The 21,053-nt window shown below is 33.8% G+C and overlaps 1 long non-coding RNA gene across 2 annotated transcripts in view; it reads left to right on the top strand.

The window, feature by feature from the left end:
- Nucleotides 1-792: 792 nt before the first annotated feature.
- Nucleotides 793-21,053, top strand: part of LOC125616919 — a 66,039-nt gene continuing 45,778 nt past the window's right edge. The window contains exons 1-2 of one of the 2 annotated variants that reach the window (XR_007347702.1): nt 793-963; nt 11,113-11,137. This is a non-coding gene — a long non-coding RNA (uncharacterized LOC125616919). The remainder of the gene's footprint in view (nt 964-11,112; nt 11,138-21,053) is intronic. The other variant, XR_007347703.1, reaches the window with a different exon arrangement.

Genomic DNA, 21,053 nt, shown 5'->3' with positions numbered 1-21,053 from the left:
TACAAATAGAAGACGTTATTCAACAAAAGTCCAAGTGTTATTCTTTTTTTTTTTTCCTATTACAAAGCTGTTGAGTTATTTGAAAATTAAAATTATAAACAAAAGAACTCAGTTTTGGGGCATTAAGGAGTGCTGAAATTTTAGAATTGGTGCACATCTAACTGAAAATCTATGATGTGACTTAAGTAGAAAAATAATTCCTAGATATTCTTTTAGGCATTATACAGAAGTTTTAGAGTATGTTTCTGTTTTGCTAAGAATTTAGAGTAAGAGAAAAGACTTGAAGGCAGACTAATTTCTTTCTTTCTTTTTTTTTTTTTTCCTGAGCTACATCTCTAGCCACCTTTATATTTTGTTTTGAGACCAATATTGCTAATTTCCCAGGCTGGCCTTGAATTTGTAATCCTCTTGCCTCAGCCTCCTGATTAGCTGAGATTACAGGAATGTGCCATTGCACGTGGCATAGAAAATATTTTTTATATATGAATATAATATTATATATATATATACACACACATATAAATAGGTGTGAATATATACCTATTTTTATTAGCTCTATATATTTTGGTTTTGAAGGAATTATAGCCTGGTGGCTAATAAGCTTCAGGTGCTTTCATATTTCAAAATATATACTTAAATGTGCTTAAGGTAAAAGCTGATAACCAAGGTGTAAGTTCCACTGGGCTGTAGGAGCAATGACTGTTGGACTTTGTGTAACCTTCACCTCTCAACACCTCCACATGGACAAACACAGAGTCAACCTCTGTCATCAGTTACTCACTCACAACTCTAAATCTAAATTTGGCCCTCAGCAGCTCCACTGAGATTCCCCGGGGAGTCAATTAGAATTACACAGCAACTGCAGGCAACTGCAACATCTGGACATGGCATTTTACCTAAGTTAGTGACAACTAACTTTGCCCTAGAATCGTCTTTGCTGCTTTTACCACTCTGCTAACAAAGGTAAGGTAAGATATTCAAACAATTAGACTGTGTGGAACTGACCTTTAGTACTGACCATGGAGGTGTTCTCGACATTTGAAAAACAGATGCTATTAAAACTTTAGCACAAATTTAATGTTATGATTTCCCCCATGGTAATTCATATGGATAAACCATCTCAAAACCAAAATAAAAACTATCAAATTTAGTTGGAAAAAAAAATTTTGCCTTGTCTGTGTCAAATCACAGAAGTTTCATAGCTTAGCAGAGCTCAGCCTGTGTTTCAAAGAAATAATAGTAGCCAACTTAATTTTACACATTATTAAGGCTACTTTTGTCTGCTTTAAGTTCACAATCAATTTTTCTGACACATACCTTTAATAATTTAGTGACTTATTTAATAAAATCTTTATATTTTTTGTGTTTATTCTGAAGTAGTTTAACTACGTAAAAATATGGATCTGTGGTTGAGAGAACTACAACTTTCAATGGGAGAGATAATTATAATAATATATATAGTTTTCCTCAACTTCATCTGTTTCAAATCCAGATTGTAAAGTTGGTGACCACACTGCAAAACACAGTGCTACTATCTTTATTCAAATCTTCCAGTACCCGCTTCTTGATAACTTTCCTCACAATCATTTTGAATATTGCAACATCTTCTTATAGCATTTCAAATCATCTACTTTTGCCTTATTTTTATTTATTGTACCTACGCCAATTCTCTGATGTTACTTCTTTTTAGTTATAGGTTATATATTCTCTACCCCTCCCACTAGAATGTAAATTCAACCTGGCTAAGAATCTCCTGGTGTTCATTCTTTGATAGATCCTCAATGATAGAAACAGTTCCAAAACAGAGTAGGTGTTAAGTGTTTTTAAAAGAATAAATTAAAGATCACTTTCCACAAAGGATTTTACCTAAAATGAGATATGCATGATTTTGAAAGTAGTGAAATGAGAAATAACAGATTAACTGAAAAATATTGTTCTTGAGAGATTTCAGTTTCTTACTGAGTCAGATGGAGTAAGTATCTCTACTCATTCTTTCCCACTGAAGGCAGCTAAAAATTGGGAGAGAATATTTGAAAAAGGCATTTGAGAATTCTGAAAACTAAATGACAACAGGCAAACTTCAGAAAACCAGAAATGAGGGTTCCAACCAGCCAATAGGTAATTTATCAATTTGTCCCTTTCATTATCTCCAGCTTAGATACAAGGTAGCAAAAAATACCCAGAGGTGGGCAACAGCACAGAGCATTAGGAGAAACCCTTCAGTTCTATTTGATGCAAGAAAAATACTCATTATTTTCCAGTGTACCTGGTGCTTTCACCATGATAAATGACATCCTGGGTCATAAAACTAACCTTAATAAGTTTAAAAGAATTGTTATCATACAAAGTGTGCTCTTAAACCATAATGACAACATATGTGAAATCAGTAACAAAATATATTGGAAAAAAAATAGAAATTAATAAAGGCTTACAATAATCCAAAGAGGAAATCTCAAAAGCAATTTGAAAGTATTTTGAACTAAAAAAAAAAAAAAGCCTACCAAAAATGGAACACATCAGGATTTGTAGGATGCGGTGAAAGAGGGGCTTACAACAAACATAAGTATAAAAAGAAGAAATGTATCAAATTAATAGCCTAAGTTTCTACTTCAAGAAACTAGAAAAAAGTAAAATAAGCTCAAAGCAAGCAAAACAAAGGAAATAACAAAATAGTACAGAAATAAATTTAGTAGATGTCTATATGATGCCATTTGTATGATATCCTCAAAAGAAACAATGATAGATCAGTGGTAGCCCCATCATTAGAGGGGAGGGGTGATCTCAAATGAGAAGTACAAGAGGATTAAGGGAGATTATAGATCTTCTTGATTGTGGTGGTGGTTACATAAATCTATTCATATATGAAAACTCATAGAACTGTTCACCAAAAATAACAGGTTTTCTATAGGTTAATTTAAAGATAAAATTTAAAAAATAATATTCTTTGAAACTCTTTGCTAATGTATTCATTCTGCTTGAGAAGAAGTGTGAGAATTTCATAAATGTAAAATGTACTGTTTCTGTGTTCAAATGTCCTCTATCAGATTGTTAACTTTAGGACCCTTCTGAACTTTCACCCTTTTGAGCTTTGCACTCCCCATCTTTTATAGCAGGGAAAGTGCAAATTTTCATGTGGGGCCATGATGAGCAGCCTTGTTCTAAACAGCATCCTACTGAATGGGATTGTAGCCCAGTCTCCTACTTAAGAAACTGGCTGTAATCTTCTAGATTCATCATAAAACCTTATTTTTAAATCATAGCCAAGCAAAACTACATTTACATTAGGGAATTGCTGTTCTGATATTTTATAAGAAAGTAAAGATGTGAGTGTTTTACCAAACAGCTATTGATAAATCTAAGAGGGCACTGACCACTGTGAAGTATGTACAGCCATAGGTGTGCTGCAGATAAATGAAATATGTTTCTGCTCTAGGAAGAAATGCAATCTATAATAAATATTTTCATACAAGTGCTTCCCCCATCCCCCAGACATCATTCTAAACCATGATTACTGTAATATAAATATGTGTCTGGGATTGAGAAGAGTTTCTGAATGGATAGGTTAACTGCACCTGCCCTTCTCTGGCTTCACATTTTCAATAGCTTCAAAATATGGGCAACTGCCTATTTTCATTTATTACTACAAGATTTCATTCCTTGACCCTGGAAAGTTCTTAATCTTCAGTGTTATTCATCATAAAGAAAAGCATCCTTTAATCTTGAGGCAAAGCAAATAATTCTTTCAGATGTCTCTCAATAAACCTTTAGGGTTCTCATGTGACTTGAAGAGATGGAAATTACAATAAAGGATTTAGTAACATCAGAGATGAACAAGAGAGTTAAATAGTCAACTTCTTATAAATATGGACCAGAAAACTATTTTTAAAAGCTATTTTTACTCACACTGAAACTAAATTTAATGCATATCTGACTGTGTCATAGAATCAGCACATAAAATATGCTGGTGAAATTAGAGGTTCAATTTTACTTGCTCTAAATTAAATACTTTAACATAGGACTATATTAACAAATAGGAATTTCTACAGATGAATTTCAAAACATTCTATCAGAAAATTAACACCAAAGGATAGGTTCAAACAACAACAATAACAGCAACTAAATCAAAATAATTACCTGTTAATTCCCTGTTTACACATGTGTATCATGGTTTTGGAGACCCTGTAAAACACTGTATTTGGCAAAAGCAGAAAAAGCAATTTTTTCATCTATGTTGTTTGGTAGTTTTTGTGTTACAAGGAGAGAAAGCCCAATTTGAAGTGGATTTTTATTAATTTAAACATAGTGCAGTTTTTTACATGGTAAAAAAGCTCAACAATATTACCATAGACCAAATTCTGACGCTTCATTTTTCTTTTTACCTGTCCTCAGGCTTTAAAGGATGCCTCTCACCCAAAGTTCTAGACTCACCCTTGATTTGGATCAAAATGACAGCAATAATTCCTTACTTCAGATCTTCATGCCACACAATCTTCTCCCATGGAAGAAATGTCTGTCTCTCGTAGTAACCTTTTTGGGAAAAAAAAAATAATGCTTTCCCAGAATTCCTATTAGTTTTTTTGCTTATTAGTTTTTTTGCTTATTCATTGCCTTGATTGAGAGTATAAGCCCATTTCTATGGGGGAATTAAAAAAAAAAAAACCCCTCTGGCCAGAATCTGGCATTTCTAATTGGCTGGCATCAACACCAACACATGCTTATACTACAGATAGGTTCAAACTACTGAAAAAAATGTTTTAAAAAATAAAAGAAAATATTTTGGAAGATAATCATGTATTTGCATGTTATTTCAGTGACTGATAATGTTTTAGATGATTTTACCTTCCTTAGAATTTACGACCGTTATATAACAGAAAAATCAAGTGTTTTTCAAGAACAATGTAGTTTATCTTCAAATCTTTTATCCTAAATATTTTATTATATACATATCAATATTAAAAGCCTAATTAAATATTTTGAATGAACTTTTTGAAAGATGTGGCTATACAAAAATTTTTACAGTTTATTTTAAAAAACATAATTTTAAAATTTAATTAATTAATCAAATATTTATTGAACAGCTACTAGGTATCACCTGCTACTATGAATGCTATAGTGATAAACAAAATATCCCTGTACTTATACAGCCTCTATTCTTATGGCAAACTTCTATTCAAGTGTATAATATTTTGTCACCATAGTTATCATTTATACAAACATTTAAAATTATGAAAAACTTATTATAGAAAGCTGATCATTTAATACATTACTAATTTTGTTAGCAAATTTTACTTATTAATCCTCTGAATTTTATTTATTATTTTTTAACAAATAATTTTGTAGATCATGAGTTAAATATTCTGCCAACCCCTAAGAACAAAAAGGTGAGCAAATAAACAATGTCCCTCTCTCTTGTAATTTTGAGTCAAGAGAAAATTCATATTTCAAGGCTAAATGTTGTCAATTTTATTTCTTAAAATAGTAACTTCAAAATTTTCAGAAAGTAATTGAAATTCTGAAAAACTGAAATTGCTATGTTAAAGAAAGTATAAGTAGATGTGCAGACAAACTTTATATGTAAATTTATATATATATATATATATATATATATATATATATATATATAATAAAAATACACATGCAGATTCACAGCCTGGGGATCACTTTTACATCGAGTTGCTTCAACTGTTCACAAACAAGCTCCTCCCTCCTTTCCACAAATCTCTGTGTATCCATATGTAGCACATATGGCAGCAGAGGTGGGAGGACAAACATTGGCATCCATACCTTTTACAGAAGAAATTCCAAAGGGGAAAGTCTCTTGCATGGACTCTTTCTAAGAAGAAGCAATTGTTGAAACAAAAATCTAAAACCAGATTTTTTTTTCTTTGCACATGACTTTGAAATTAGGGGGAAAAAAAATCCACTTCAATCCCATTAGTTGATGCAGTTCAGGGGGACAAAAGAATGCAAGTTTTGTGAAGCTCCCATGTGTACAAACTAGAAGTGTCAAAAAAAGAATATTCACAAGTCAGATGAATGCCATTATGGTTCCATATGGATTAAAAAGTTGCATCAGAATATTATAATTTAACCAATTGTATTTTCTTCCATAAAATAAAAAGCAAGATTAAAAGACTTCCCTGTGCTGAGCTATAAACAGACATAGGATACATTAGTAAATTTTAAAATGCCAACTGAAAAAAATGATATGTGAGTGAAATTGAATTGCTGATTTTAAGGAGATAAGAACAAGAGGAGTTTACCTCTGCTACATATGCATATTTCCTGGAAGAATAGACATGAGGCTATAAACTAGACAGGAGCTAAATTACACAAGTTTTTATGAATCAATGAGGAGTTTAGATTTTGTGTTAAAGACAAAATGGGTTCAAAATCGTCTTTTAAAAGGAGATCAATATAACCAGATTTTAATTTTTAAAGAAAAATTTGGAGAAATTCCACTTCTGGCCAAGTCAGAAAAAGAGGGACTTGGATAGAGCCTCACTGAAAATAAAAAATAAGAATATAAAACAACAGTTTTCGGGCTGGGGTTGTGGCTCAGTGGTAGAGTGCTCCCCTAGCGTGGGTGAGGCACTGGTTTTGATCCTCAGCACCACATAAAAATAAATAAATAAAAATAAAGGCATTGAGTGTACCTACAACTAAAACAAACAAACAAACAAACAAACAAAAAACCAAGCAAACTGTTTTTCTGACAGTAATTACAAAGTAATAAAAAACAGGGGTGTCTGACAAAGGACCTAATCAATTTTCACCCTATGATTGTGCAAGCTTTTTCCCTAGAGAGAAATTCCAGACTATAGTGAAGGAAGAGGGGAAGCAGGTAAAGCCGAGTAGTTTTTCTTGGATTGAGGTAATGAAGCTACATGCTAAGAGAGATCAAGGAAGCTACAGTTTGCAGGATAGAGTACTGTATAAAAGAAGATTGCACACAGACAGAATATGAGACCACAAAGAATCTCTTTTGAGTATGCAGTGGAGCACTAATTAGCACGGGGTTGTAAAGGAACTATTCAAGATTAGGGAAACAACTCAAAAGCATGAGAGGAAACAGCGAACGGATATCACACCAGGCCAAGAAGAGTGTCTGTTTCACTAACCAGATTGGAAAAATTCATAATTCATGAGGCATTAAATGTGGAATTCAAGCTTTTACCTTGAAAGAGGGGAATAATTAGCCCTAGACTGTGCTCTGCCCTAGAGTTAGTTGCCCACAAAAGCATTAAACCAAGACTTGAAAAAATCAAACTCTTTCCTAGATACTGAATTATATTCCAGAAAAAGCTCAAACTACACAAATTCATAGGAATATGAAAATATGTAGCACCCAATAAAATGAAATTCATAATTCCTGGCATCTAACTAAATAATAGCAGGCAACACAGGAAGCATGGAAACTCAAAATGCAATAACAATTGAAAGTGAGACAGAACTGTCCTACACATAAGAATTAAGAAACCTGAAATTTCTTATGAAAACTTAAGACATAGCAATGGGAAATATTTAAAAAGAAAGGCATGAAGAAAAAATAATTTTAAAGTGCATCAGTCTCCTGTGACACAACTTTAAGCATCCTAATGTACAAATATTTATAACTCCTGAGAGGAATGAGAGGTATAGAAAAAATGTAGAGGTATTGAAGAAATTAGTAAACTTTTTCCAAATTTTATTTAAATGTAAACCCACAGATCCAAGAAGCTCAACGACCCCCAAGTACAAGAAATATGAGTAAACACACAATAAACACATCAAAATTAAACTGTTCAGAACTATTAACAAAGAGACACAGACACAGTACACACATAGACATAAAGACACAGTATACACATAGACATAAAGATTAAGATGATAGTAGATTTCTCATTGGAAATTACATATACAAGAAGGTAAAAAGGCAACAAACTTAAATACTAAAATAAAAAATACTGTCAATATAGAAGTCTAGGCTGAGAAAAAATGTATAGCTTTCAAGAACAAATGCTAAAGATAATTTCAGATGCACAAAATCTAAAAGAATTCAGTGCCAGCAGACAGCTTACTGTAAGAAATGTCAGAGAGAGTCCTTTGGGCAGAAGGAAAACAACCTAGATTAAAAGTTACATATATACAAAGGAATGAATAACTGTGAAATAATAAATATGTGGATAAATATATATATATATATATATATATATATATATATGAATTTTTTCTGATTATTTAAATATCTTTAAAAGATAATTAACCAAAAAAATGTAATGCAGGCATTATAACATACATAGAACTAAAATCTCTTCCAACCACTGGACAAAGATTGAGAAAAACATTACAAGAAATATACTGTTATCAGGTTTTTACACCAGATAAGAAGTGTTATATTTCATTTGAAGGGAGACTGAGAAGTTAAAGATATCAATCAAACAAGATCCACTGAAATAACAAAAGAGAACAAAAATGAAATGGAACAAAGAAAAAACAAATAGCAAATTGATATACTTAAAGATAAATATGTCAAAAAAAAAAAAAAAACCCACAAATGTAAATGGTCTAAACCCTCCAACTTATGGGAAGGCATTTCCTAATTCTGTAAGAAAAGAAGATCCAGCAATATACACTAAATGTAAAGACCCAAATAGATAAAAAGGGATTATACTATTATCAAAGAGATTTTAGAACTAAAAATATTACAAGGGAGCAAGAAGGTAATTTTGTATCAATGAATTAACTCATCAAAAGTACATAGCAATTCTGAATATTTACATAGCTGGTGACATAGCTTCAAACTGTCTGAAGCAAAAACTGATAGAACTGCAAGGAGAAAAAGATGAATCCACAATTACAGTCAGAGATTTTAATATCACTCTCAATACTGGTAGAACAAGTAGACAAAAAATCAGCAAGGATAGAGTAGACAAAAACAGTATCAATAAATACAATCTAATTGACACTTATGTAACAACTTTACAAGATGAGAAAATATGTTCAAGTGAGCACAGAACATTTACCAATGCAAACTATATTTTGGGCATAAAAATGAAGTACTGATTTTAACACACTTGAAATTATACAAGTTATATTAACTTACCATAATTGGATTAAATAAGAAATCAAAAACAGATCTTTGGAAAATTGCTAAATATTTGTAAATTAAATGGCACTTCTACATAGCCCATATGTTATAAGAGAAATCAAAAGGGAAATTAGAAAATATTTTGAACTGAATGAATTTCATCAGAATTTGTGATTATGCAACTATAATCTGTACTTAGGGAGAATTTATAGCATTAAAATCTTATATTAGAAAATAAAACTTAAGTCAATGAGTGTAGCATGTATATTTCAAAAACTATAAACAATCAAATTAAAAGTTAGAAAGAAAAGAAACATTAGTATGAGAATTAGTGAGATAGAAAACAAAAACAAATAGAGAAATTAGTGAAAATAAAAGCTGATTCTTTGAAATTATCAATGAAATTTATAATCTATCTTGCTGAATCTTAAAATGATTATACTAAGAACACAGACAAAAATTGTATATTTACTTTATTAATTTACTCAAATAAATTCTAGAAAACGCAACCTAACATCAGCCATCAGCCAAGAAGAAGAGAGGATTTGGGGAAGGGCAGAGAGAAGCAGTTACAAAGAAGTTCTCTGATACATTTGGGGTGATGGACAGGTTTATTAACCCAATTTTGGTGATGGTCTATCATGTTTATTATATCCCAATCATACCTCTTTGAAACTGTTTTTTTTTTCTTTTTCTTTTCTTTTCTTTCTTTTTTTTTTGTACCAGGGATTGAACCCAGGGACGCTTAACCAGTGATCCACATCCCTAGCCCCTTTTTAAAATTTTTTATTTTGAGAGAGGGTCTTGATAAGTAGCTGAGGACCTTGCTAAATTTCTGAGGCTAGTTTTGAACTGGCAATCCTCCTGCTTCAGCCTCCAGAGCTGCAGGGATTACAGATGTACACCACTGCACCAGGCTTTAAGACTGTTCTAAAAGGACAGTCTTAATTTTAATTTTCTTAATTATACAAGAAAATATTAATACTAGCTACTACTAGTATGTGAGAATTGGAGGGAATATGGTTAAAAATGATTTCTGCTGTTCTTTTAAGAACTGAATTCACTGGACACAAACTGAACATTATTTATAATATCTGCAATTAATCCCATTCATGGGGGTCTATCCAGTGACCTAATCACTTCCTATTCAATTAAAAAAAGCTACTGCAGAGAAGTGTGACTAATTATGAATATGTTCATAATATTAGTGAGTCTATGCAGTATTATTTAACATATATGTAAATAGCATACAAGCCAATCATATTGTACAATGTTTTTACAAGCTGATAAGAGGAAATATACAGCCACATTTCAAAGAATATGAAGACGTAATTCATCAAGATGGATACAAATAGCCAATAGAAATATAAAAAAGGTGGTCTGCCTTATTACTTATGAAATATATATTCAGAAAATGGTGAATTAACCACTTGGGTCTATCAGGTTATCAAATATTGAAAAATTGATATTTTCCAGTTATAGGTGAAAATGTAAAGAATATAGATTTCTAAAGACAACCTAAAACTGTATATCAAAATTAAAAAGAATGTTGACAAATTAATTTCACTTCCAGAAATTAATTTTAATTCCAGGAATTTGTATAAGATAATAGAATAATATATAGATACTAATCAAATATTGTATAAAGTAGTAACAAAGTTAAACAATTCATATGTTCATCAATAGGATGAAATAAAATAACATATTACCTATTGGGTAACATGGAATGTCACAGACTGTTACAAAACAATGGAATGGATAAGCTAGATCTAGTGGAATGTGATGATCATTATTATTCAAAGTACAGATATTGGTGTGAATATAATCAGAGATATGAAAAATTGTGCTCTATATGTGTAATAAGAATTGTAATGCATTCCACTGTCATATATAAATAAAAATTTTAAAAAAAATAGATCTGTATTCTCATAATATATTAGTGAATCATTTTTGAAATAACATATTTATATAAGTGCATATTCACATATAGATATTTGGGACAGACTTATTTTTCCAACATTAACTATTGATTTTTCTTACAGATAAGGAGAGAATTCATAAGGAAAGGTAGGTAGCATCATAAGGGTCTTTTCACTTATATATCTCTATAGTTAATTATTTGCATTGCATCATTATAATATTTTCATTTTGGAAAAAAAAAATACCAGCTGTCTTATGAAACTCAGAATTAAGATAACCCTTTCTGAAGAATGCATGTACTATAGTTTAACTATGAGGAATCCCTCCAAAGCTCATGTGTGAGATGATACAAGAGGGTTCAGAGGTGAAATGATTGGGTAATGAGACCCTTAATCTAATCAAAGTGTTAATCCCCTGATAGGAATTGATTGGGTAGGGTAAATGAAGGCAGGTAGGATACGATGAGGAGGTAGGTCACAGTAGACATGCCTTTGGGGTTCATATTTTGTCCTTGGTGAGGGTCTGTCCGTCTCTCTCTGCTTTCTGATTGTCATGTCTGAGCTACTTTCCTCCTACATCAAACCCTTCCATCCATCGTGATGTTCTGCCTTATCTCGGGCACAGAGCAATGGAGTCAGCTCTCCACGAACTGAGATTGCTGAAACATTGAGCCACAAATAAACTCTTCTTCCTCTAACATTATTCTTGCCAGGTCTTTTGGTCACAGCAACAAAAAATTTGACCAAAACAGCATGCAATCAACCTTTTAGAAAGTAGAACTCAATTCAGAATCACAGGTGGGTTAGTCTCTTTCTCTGCCACACGTTGGCTGTGTGATCCTGGAAATTCATTTCAATTCTGAGTCTCAGACACTTGATTCATGCACTGGAATAGTACTACCTACCTGACAGCGAAGAGAAAGGATTGGGTAAGTGAGGCGCTGTGAAGTGTCAAAGACAGGTGTTCAAGAGACACTAGTTTCCTTGCTCTCAGAGCCAAGAAGCACTAAATATCCTCATTAAGTTTTCAAGTAATTAAGGCATTTTAAAAATATCTGACGAACGCCCAAGAAATGTCTGGAAAATGTGCCAGAACCTCCTTAAAACACAATGCTATAGGCGCTGGACGAGGAAATCACCTTACAAATCAGCATTTTGACATTTCAGGTACCGTATCTAGAAAATGGAATCCAAGGATGGTAGCCTTGAACAGAGTTCCAACTATACAAATGGTGTCAGTCCTAACAGGAGGAGAAATGTTACTGAATTTTCACCAACGGAATAAGAATAAAGAGGGTGTCTAAATTATGAAAACATATAGCAAAGAGTGAAACAGTTCATCTTTTACATCGACACATGCCCTCTTCCTGCTGCTACCTATAAGCAGACTGTGCACGCTGGTACAGGTGGTCCTCTGTAATTGTGTGCATAAAATAACTGAGCCATTTTCTGATTGGTAAATAATATGCAATGTCAGATTCTCTGCACCATCTGTGTCACCCACCACCACATTTTGCTGCAAAACTGCCAGCAGCACCACGTTGTTGGAGAAGTCACAGGAAGAACCACTTGGCATCCTTGGCAAAGCTTAAATCTATTCACAGTATTGAACCTGACATATGCCCCAACGCAGAACGTGTATGCTACCCTAACAATCTTTCCTGCTGTTCTATAATCAGAGACATAGATGGAGGGAGTGCTGCCACTTTTTCATTTGGCACTGAACAAACTCCTGGACTCTCTTTTTGGCCAAACAATGCACTCATATTTAGGAGAATCAATGTGCAGATTACTAAACACAACCATTTCACTATTTCCATCACTATGTGCTACATGTAAGATGTGTGCTTCTTTCTGAATCTTTTCCCCAGCTGTGCTCAGTTTTTGAATCCTCTGAAAAATAGAGTGGCTCGCTGCCATTGTTAGCCCTGACAGTTTAGACGAACTCTTGAAGTCTGGAGGAGCCTAGGTGGCGGTTGCCTTGTCAACTTGTCTTTTTTGTGGAAGGAAAGGAGGCCCGAGTCCAGAGGGCATGTCTTGGCTTCATTTTCAAGACGTCTGGTACTGACAGAAGCTAAGAGTCAGCCTCAGCATGCACCATGCAGAGAAAGTCCTGGAAAGGTTTCTCCTTCCATCCCTCTGTTTTGTTGTTTCCTTTCGTATCATTCACAATGAGCCATATCCATATGGTGCTAGTGCCAGATCCAGGAGTGACTGGGTTTTGCCAAATCTCTTAGACCAGGACTTTCACATTACCCTTTGGTACTAACATTAGCTAAAAAATTAACCTGGCTTCGAGACATTTCTATGGGAAAACTGTCTACACAATTGAATTCAGTAGCGCAAAACACAAAATTTTGACCATGATTTGTTTAAAAATTTACACAAAACAAATATAATTCCAAACTGAGGGTAGATTTCATAAGCAAACACAACAGTTAAATACAACTTATGACCCAGATGAAAGAAAACAAAACAATAGACAAGGGTCACTTATAATACTGCAAGAAATCTGATAATGACATATTTGCTTGAGGAACACTCTTCGCTTATTTTATTGCAATATAAGTAAATGTCATGATAATCATTAATCCATCAAATGCTCTACATTGGTTTGGAATTGGTTTTACCAAGGATAAATACAAAAATATGACATTTAGAAAAGAAAACATCATGATATCACTCCATGAAACTTTATGGTCCTTATTAATAACATGGAGACCAATCAAAGCACTAGTGAGAAAATTAAATAAAATCTGTGACTATAAACCCAAAATGGTACATACAGAAAATTCATTATAGCTCTACCTAAATGAATGTATAAATATACACTTAACATTAAACTAGTTATATCACACTTAAATTTGGCTCGTATTATTAATATATTATTTCCACTTAAAGTAATCCATTGGTATTTATGGAAGATTCACTCCAAAATCCCCAGATACTCAAGTTGCCTTATAAAATGGTGTAAGTATTGACATATTACCTATTAACATCCTCCTATATACTTAAATCATCTCAGGATTACTTATAATACCTAATAATAAGTAAGTGCTATGTAAATAGTTTGTATTGTTTAGGGAATAAATGACAAGAGAAAATCTGTAACATGTTCAGTAGTATCTGAATATTTTTTTTAATACTTTCTTTCTAAGGTTAGTTGAATCCACAGATACAGAATCTATGGATATAGAGGCCAACTATATGTCAGTAAGAGATGATCTTCAGAAAGAGCACACTCTAAAGAAATGTGATTAGATTGCCTCTGAATTCTGTCCGGATGTAGAATTGTGTCTTTGAATATATTTTTATACATATAGTTGACCTTCCATGTGCAAGGGTTTCACATCCACAAATTCTACCAACTTTGGTTCCAAGACATCTGGGAAAAAAACTGCATCTATAGTAAACACATACAGTCTTTTTTTCTGATCACTATTTCCTAAATACTGGTATAACAACTATTTATATTACTTGTGCATTGTAGGAGGTAATAAAAGTAATCTAGAGATGCTTTAGAGCATATGGAAAGATGTGTGTAAGTTATATGCAAATACTATGGTATTTTACATAAGGAATATGAGCATCCATGGATTTGGAAATGAATCCCCCACAAATACAGAAGGGAAACTGCATTTAGTTTCTATATTCTCATCCTTCATTGAATTGTTGCAATTTTGTTGTTGCTGTTGTGATTTTGTGTTAGTGGGTTTATGATGTAGTTCTTCCCATGCTTTTTAGTAGTGATTTTCTGCAGTAACTAACTTGATCCTGGTTCTGAACTGTCCACTTGTCTAGTGGAGCTCCTCACAGCTGCCCTCCCTCCAGTTCGTCATTTCCTGCTATTCTTGTCCTTCAGGCAGGGATCTGCAGGTGAGGTTGTGTGCAAAGTGAATGAAATATCCTCAATGCTTTATTGTACTTTGAAACAGCTCTTCCAGCTTACTGGCCTTCAACCAAAAAACCCTTAAGGAGGCCAAGATTTAGGGGTGTGTATGTATACCCTGTGTGATATGGAGAAGTAAAGAAGAGCCATGAAAAGAAGGATTTGACTCCTCTGATTACTGATAATAGCGGGTGAGGTCATTAGCCTCCACAGTACTTGTTTGAAACCTAAACAGGTACAGCAACTCACCATTAGGATCAATCCATTACTGAATTAGAAATACGACTGAATTTAGCAACAAATTTGTGCCAACATTACTTCTAGCAGCAGTAGGTTTTCAGCAGCAGATTGGCACCGTGACAGAGTCCATAATTTTCACAGTATGTGTTTCATAATTTGTCATGCACACTCTGATTGCTTGGCATATTGGCAGAGTCCACAGTGCTCTCTAAATGTCACCAGACGCATTTGAGGATTTGTCATGCACGGTCTGAGCAAGTGACACAACACAGCAGAGTGGCCAGGTTCAGAGCTGATTTTTGCACTCCCTGTAAGTGAGTGCTCTCAAGTTCAGCCACCAGTGACGAGGGCCTGGTGGGGGCTGCACAGCCCTCCTCTTGGAGATGCTGATTTTTAATTCTGTGTCAAGTGATCATATGGATGCTGCCAGGAGAAAATACTATTTCACGGCAGGTGTGACATGCACGGTACAGAATTTGTTGCCTGATAATATTCTTTTCAAATCATTCCTTGTAGTGCACTTAACATTTTTTTTTTCATAAAAGCACAAAGAGCATTTCACAAATTAGGAGTAAGAAATAGGAGAGGATTAACTATGAATAGAGGGTAGAAAAAGCTATATTACAATAAATTACTCAGTTAAGGGAGCAAAGGATAAGATGTGTCAGCTGATTTTAACAGAAACAGAGAGCAGTGTTGGATCAGAGATTCCTGGATTAGTTATTCTAACACCTGGCTCCTGTAGAAACAGCTCCTGAGTTTAGGCAGCCCATCCATCCTTTCTTGGTCTTGGTTAATGAGGAAGTGGAATGAGAGAACCTCTAAAAGAGCTTTCATGTCTCTACATTCCATTGTTCTAAGATAGGAGAGTGAGTTTATTAATATCTTTCAGTCTTGTGACTCCTTTGCCTGAAATGATTGCATAATGATCTCTCAGTGTTTAGTAAAAGCTTCAAGAGCTACATCTGCTGGAAGCTTTTAGTCGTCTAGGATCCCAGCCATTATATTATCACTTTTAGTTGCTGTCTTTTAGGAAGAGAAAGGAAATTAGTCTTTTTTATACATTTGATTCCTGCCGATGCACCTGTTACTATGAAATCTGTTTGATGATAAATAAGTCACATATGCTCCAGAGTATTGTCTTGACATGTGCAGGGAGAAACCTTCGCAGACATATGTTGCAAAAAGCAATATCTGGGACTTTGTTTTTGCTTCTGGATCAGTGAAAGTCGGGGGATACTAGTAGGCTAATGAAGATTATTTAGACCAGGTGGGAAGCTGAGTCTTTCACTTGGAAAGTTTCAAATTTTGAAAGATCTACCATCAGGCTGTATTTTATAAAGTACAGAGGTAAAAAGCACACATACTCCACTCACAAACATACTTATTATCCAAAGCCATAGTATATTAAAGGTGTTTTAAAATACACAGAATTGTTCATTTGAAAAAGTCCAGAAGACTATGGACATTTGCCTACTAGCTGTAGCTTTACTTGAAAAGAAATAGTTCTTCTGAAAAGGTCACCAGGAATTAGCTCTATTGAAAGTGTATTTATTTTAATCTTTCTGTTGTAAATTTTATTAAGACAAGGAGGGTGACCAACAGTCCTCCCTGACTTCTAGAAAAAATTGTTTTTTCCACTAATCCTTCTATTGGCCAGCTTCCTACCAGTCACACACACTGCCAATCCCTGGCTGCAGACCAGCAGTCACTGACCCTCAAACTCAAATCTCACCACCACACATGCAAGCAAGTGAAGATCCCATTTGGCTTAATATGTACTGTCTGATAAAAGTTGGGTATCTTTTCAAATTCTTAGACTGATTTGTATAACTGCTTCTGTGACTTTCATTAACTTTTGAAATTAATTTGTTCTGATCATTAAAGGTTCAATTTTGTTATTCGAGAATGTTGCCCCAGTCTGCTTTCCCAAATATTTTTTTCTGAATTTCATCCCAAAGGAAACTGAATAACATTTGTATAAATACAGATGCTTTTCCTATGCTGATGACAAATGCCCTATAAATAACATTGACCTGAGTGTACTAAGAAAAAGTCTCCATACACTCCATACAACAAAATATTTAACCTCATCTCTTCTCTGAAGTGTCATCCTCATAAAATAATTGCAAAGACGCCTAAATCAATCTGTGCCTTCTTCATGGTTAGCCATGAAAAGCCCTCCTACCCATAAAGCCCTCCTCCATGGCTTTTTTGAGATATCATAGTGGTCTTTTTATGTGCACTACTGAAGGATATTCACCTTTGATATTCTGCCTTAAGTACAAACACACACACACATACAGATACACACACACACACAGAGAGAGAGAGAGAGAGAAAGAGAGACTTCTGTTAAATTGTTTGGTCAATATATTTTAAAGTTAAAGTATTTGATTGATTTGAAATATTTGCTTTCAATTGTTATCATTTCCTGCTTCAAGTCACCTAGAACAATGAATAGATGGGGGGAAAGCCCAAAAGATAATAATAAACACACATTAAATGGAATGAAGCAACATATCACATTTTAAGTCATCAACCTAACAAACTCCTAACAGTTGTGAGTATGTAGTCCTTACCAAAAATTTTATAACTTTGGAGACTTGGTAGTTTCATTTTACATTTTGGAAAACTCTTACAAAACTTCATTAGTCTCTCTTCTGCATTAGTTTTCCACATTTCAGTAATTTTTGTTTCTTCCAGTGCTAGGGATCAAACCCACAGCCTCACACTAGGCAAGAACTCTACCACTAAGCTATATCCTCAGCCCCCACAATTGTTTATTTACCTTCCTATATACACTTAATGTTTACATGCAAACATACATTTTCCTCCTGCCTTATTTTCCTGTGATTCCTCATTCGTATTAAAGAGCTGTCCGATAAGTAGAACTCATTTATTTGGAGCTGTTTCCTTAGTCCAAATTGTCTTAGTTCATCTCTTACATTAGCTTTAGCAATCTAAATTTCTGATAAATTTATTCTATCTACAACTCATTTCCTGGATAGAAGAACTAATAAAAACATTTTTGTTTGAGGCATGCTACTTTTCATTGCTAAAGTATTAAAAAATAAAAATAAATTATTTTCTGGAAAGATCTTCCAATACTTGCCTTGGGTTAAGAAGCAGAGAAAAGCCTAACATTTCCCAAAAGCTCACAGCAATAGTCAAGTCATCACTTTGATCTACCTCAAGTGCTTTTATAATACAAAATCCAGAATTTTCAAATAGCATTTAGCCTACCGAGATGGATTTTTCTGAGAGCAGAGTGATAGCTTTTGTCAACTTTTCACACAACCGCAGTTGTGCAGTCAGGCCCATTCTGATCATGGGCCTTTCTGTTGTGAATGACACATGCATTTGTGGAAGTGGTCAGAAAATACATCTTTTCTTATGCATATTAACAGAAATCAAGATGAAGAAGAAATAACCAAGTTGAAGATAAATTTTAAAGATTTTCTGCACCTATGTAGCCAGTAATTGTCTTCTTTTACTTTGCAATGTAAAGGTAAAGAGGGTTCTTGCTGTCCTGGAGCTTATATACTCATGAGAGAGAGAGACACACACACACACAATAAACAAATAAATTATAAATTTATGTATGTGTGAATATAAATATGCATATGCATATAATAAGTGCAAATGAATACAATGATGTATACATAAGCATAAATTTATCGCATGCACACATTATAAGTGTGTACATTTACCAGATAAGAGTGATTCACAAGGAAATTTAAAATGAAGAGTAGGACATGAAATGTACCCGATTTTCTCAAAAATAATAGCTCACGCACTGCATGAAGCAGGGAGTGAGGAACTGTGGGAAGGAAAGAGGCCCTCCTATATGCCTCCTATGTGGCCTCCTTTCTTTATCCCTGTGGCATGTTGCATATTGGAGATCAACAGAAAGCTACCCACTGCCTTTTACTTTTTATTCTGCCTTTATAGAGTGGAAATTTTTGCATCCTCCTCATTACTAAAGATCTACTATTTCTAGCATTTTACAATGCTACACAGTTCATTTCTATTTTTTGCAACAACTTCAATGGCAAACTAGAGGAGTGTGAATCAGACACTTCTGGCCAGCCACCCCCTTAATTAAGTGCATTAATATTTATTTTAATATTCTGAGTGAAATCATTCAGGAAAATGACAAAGTGTAAAGATAGCATGTGCATTTTGTTTGAAAATGAAAATAAAAGTACATCAACAACTAAAAAATACTTTTTTTAAAGAAAGAGGCATTCTTCTGTTCTCTGAATGTCGAGTAAAGATATGATACTTAGGGCTTTTTAGCCATCTTGAATCCACAAGGGAAGTCTCTCTTCTTCTGGAATTATTTGTGTGAAATAATAAACCTCCTTATTTTAAATTCTGTTGTCATTTCTATATCTTTGGGTAAAATTTTTCCTCAACAATGATACATTTTTTTAAGCTTTAGCAACTTATCAATTTTTTTACCCAGTGTGATGCAATCACCACCTTCTTGACCTTCCAACCTACCATTCAAATATCTTTTGGAGTATTTTTCCTTCACAAGACTTGACATGGTTTACAATGAGATATTAGTGATTTAGCTGTGTGCTTCTTCATAGTCTATCCCTATATGAGCTTCTACTCTCTGGAAAATAAACATCACAACATTTGTCAGAGTTGTTGCTTTGCACACGTACTGGCAGTTTGTGGGCACTCAACAAATAGATCTTGAATTAAGGATGTTGGTGTTTAAAATTACAATTTGAATCATAATTCTTTGTAAAAACACATTAATTTTATTACACAGATGATAAGGTGTATATAAAATTTCCTAATCTAACATATCAAGATATTCCACTCTCTAGCTGGGCTGACCTTTGTAGCCCCTTGTCCTACAACCACTGCCTGCCTCTCACTTCATGTTCAGTGTCAAAAATAATTAATATTCACCATTCTTAGATTTTCCAAGAATATAGAACTTTTTTGAGTAATTTTGCTGACTGCCTTGACAACTTGCATGCAAATCATCTATTCACAAATTAGGAAATTGGTTGGTAGACTGCATCAAAGGGGGAAAAAGACAAAAATAGTATTTATAAAAAGAAAATTGGAAGAGAGGTATCTTTATATAGCCTGGGAATAGGGAAACTCATTTACATATTTTTCCGTTAAACTTTTTATTTGGAGACGGGGAGCCAACTAGTAGAGAGGACAGTGTGGGCATTGCATCCTTGACGAGTATGACTAAGACTATAAGAAAAACATTTTCATTTGCTGATGATGCTCTAAAAGCATCAAGAATTTGGCTGTAGAAAAAAATGGGAGGCTGGATTGGTGAAATATGAGTCAGGGTTTACCCAGGGACTTCTTATTCTTGGTAAATCTATGTTTTCACCATTTCTCTAATCACAATTTCTCAAAATCCGTTCCTAATCCATCTTCCTCTGGAAAAGACACATCCATTCTTCTAAAACCAGCCCTTTTCACTTGTAGATTTTGTATACTACATGCCTAGCCTCTAAATCCAAATATCATCCTACTATTAATATTATATATAACTCATATATACATATATTTTTAAACATATTACATGGTTCTGCAAACACTTATTAAGTGATGCTTTAGGTGAAGAATTTTATTGGGTGCTCAAGATACAACAGTAAACTAATGTTATGATTTCAATACGAGGTATCCCCCAAAATCTCATGTGGGAGACAAAGCAGAAAGTGTAGAGGTGAAATAATTGAGTTTTGAGAGCTTTAACCCAATAAATGCATTAACTCCTTGATAAAGATTAACTGGGTGGTGTTTCTAGGCAGGAAGCTTGTAACTTGTGGAGTTGGGCCCTTGGGGCATATATTGAAGTATATATTTTGGCCCTGGTGAGCAAGAGTGTTTTCTTTCTCTCTCTCTCTCTCTCTCTCTCTCTCTCTCTCTCCTGTCTCTTATACAC

The sequence above is a fragment of the Marmota marmota genome, unplaced genomic scaffold (genome assembly GCF_001458135.2).
Source record: "Marmota marmota marmota unplaced genomic scaffold, marMar, whole genome shotgun sequence".
NCBI lineage: Eukaryota > Metazoa > Chordata > Mammalia > Rodentia > Sciuridae > Marmota > Marmota marmota.
This window is presented reverse-complemented; position numbering and strand designations above follow the sequence as displayed.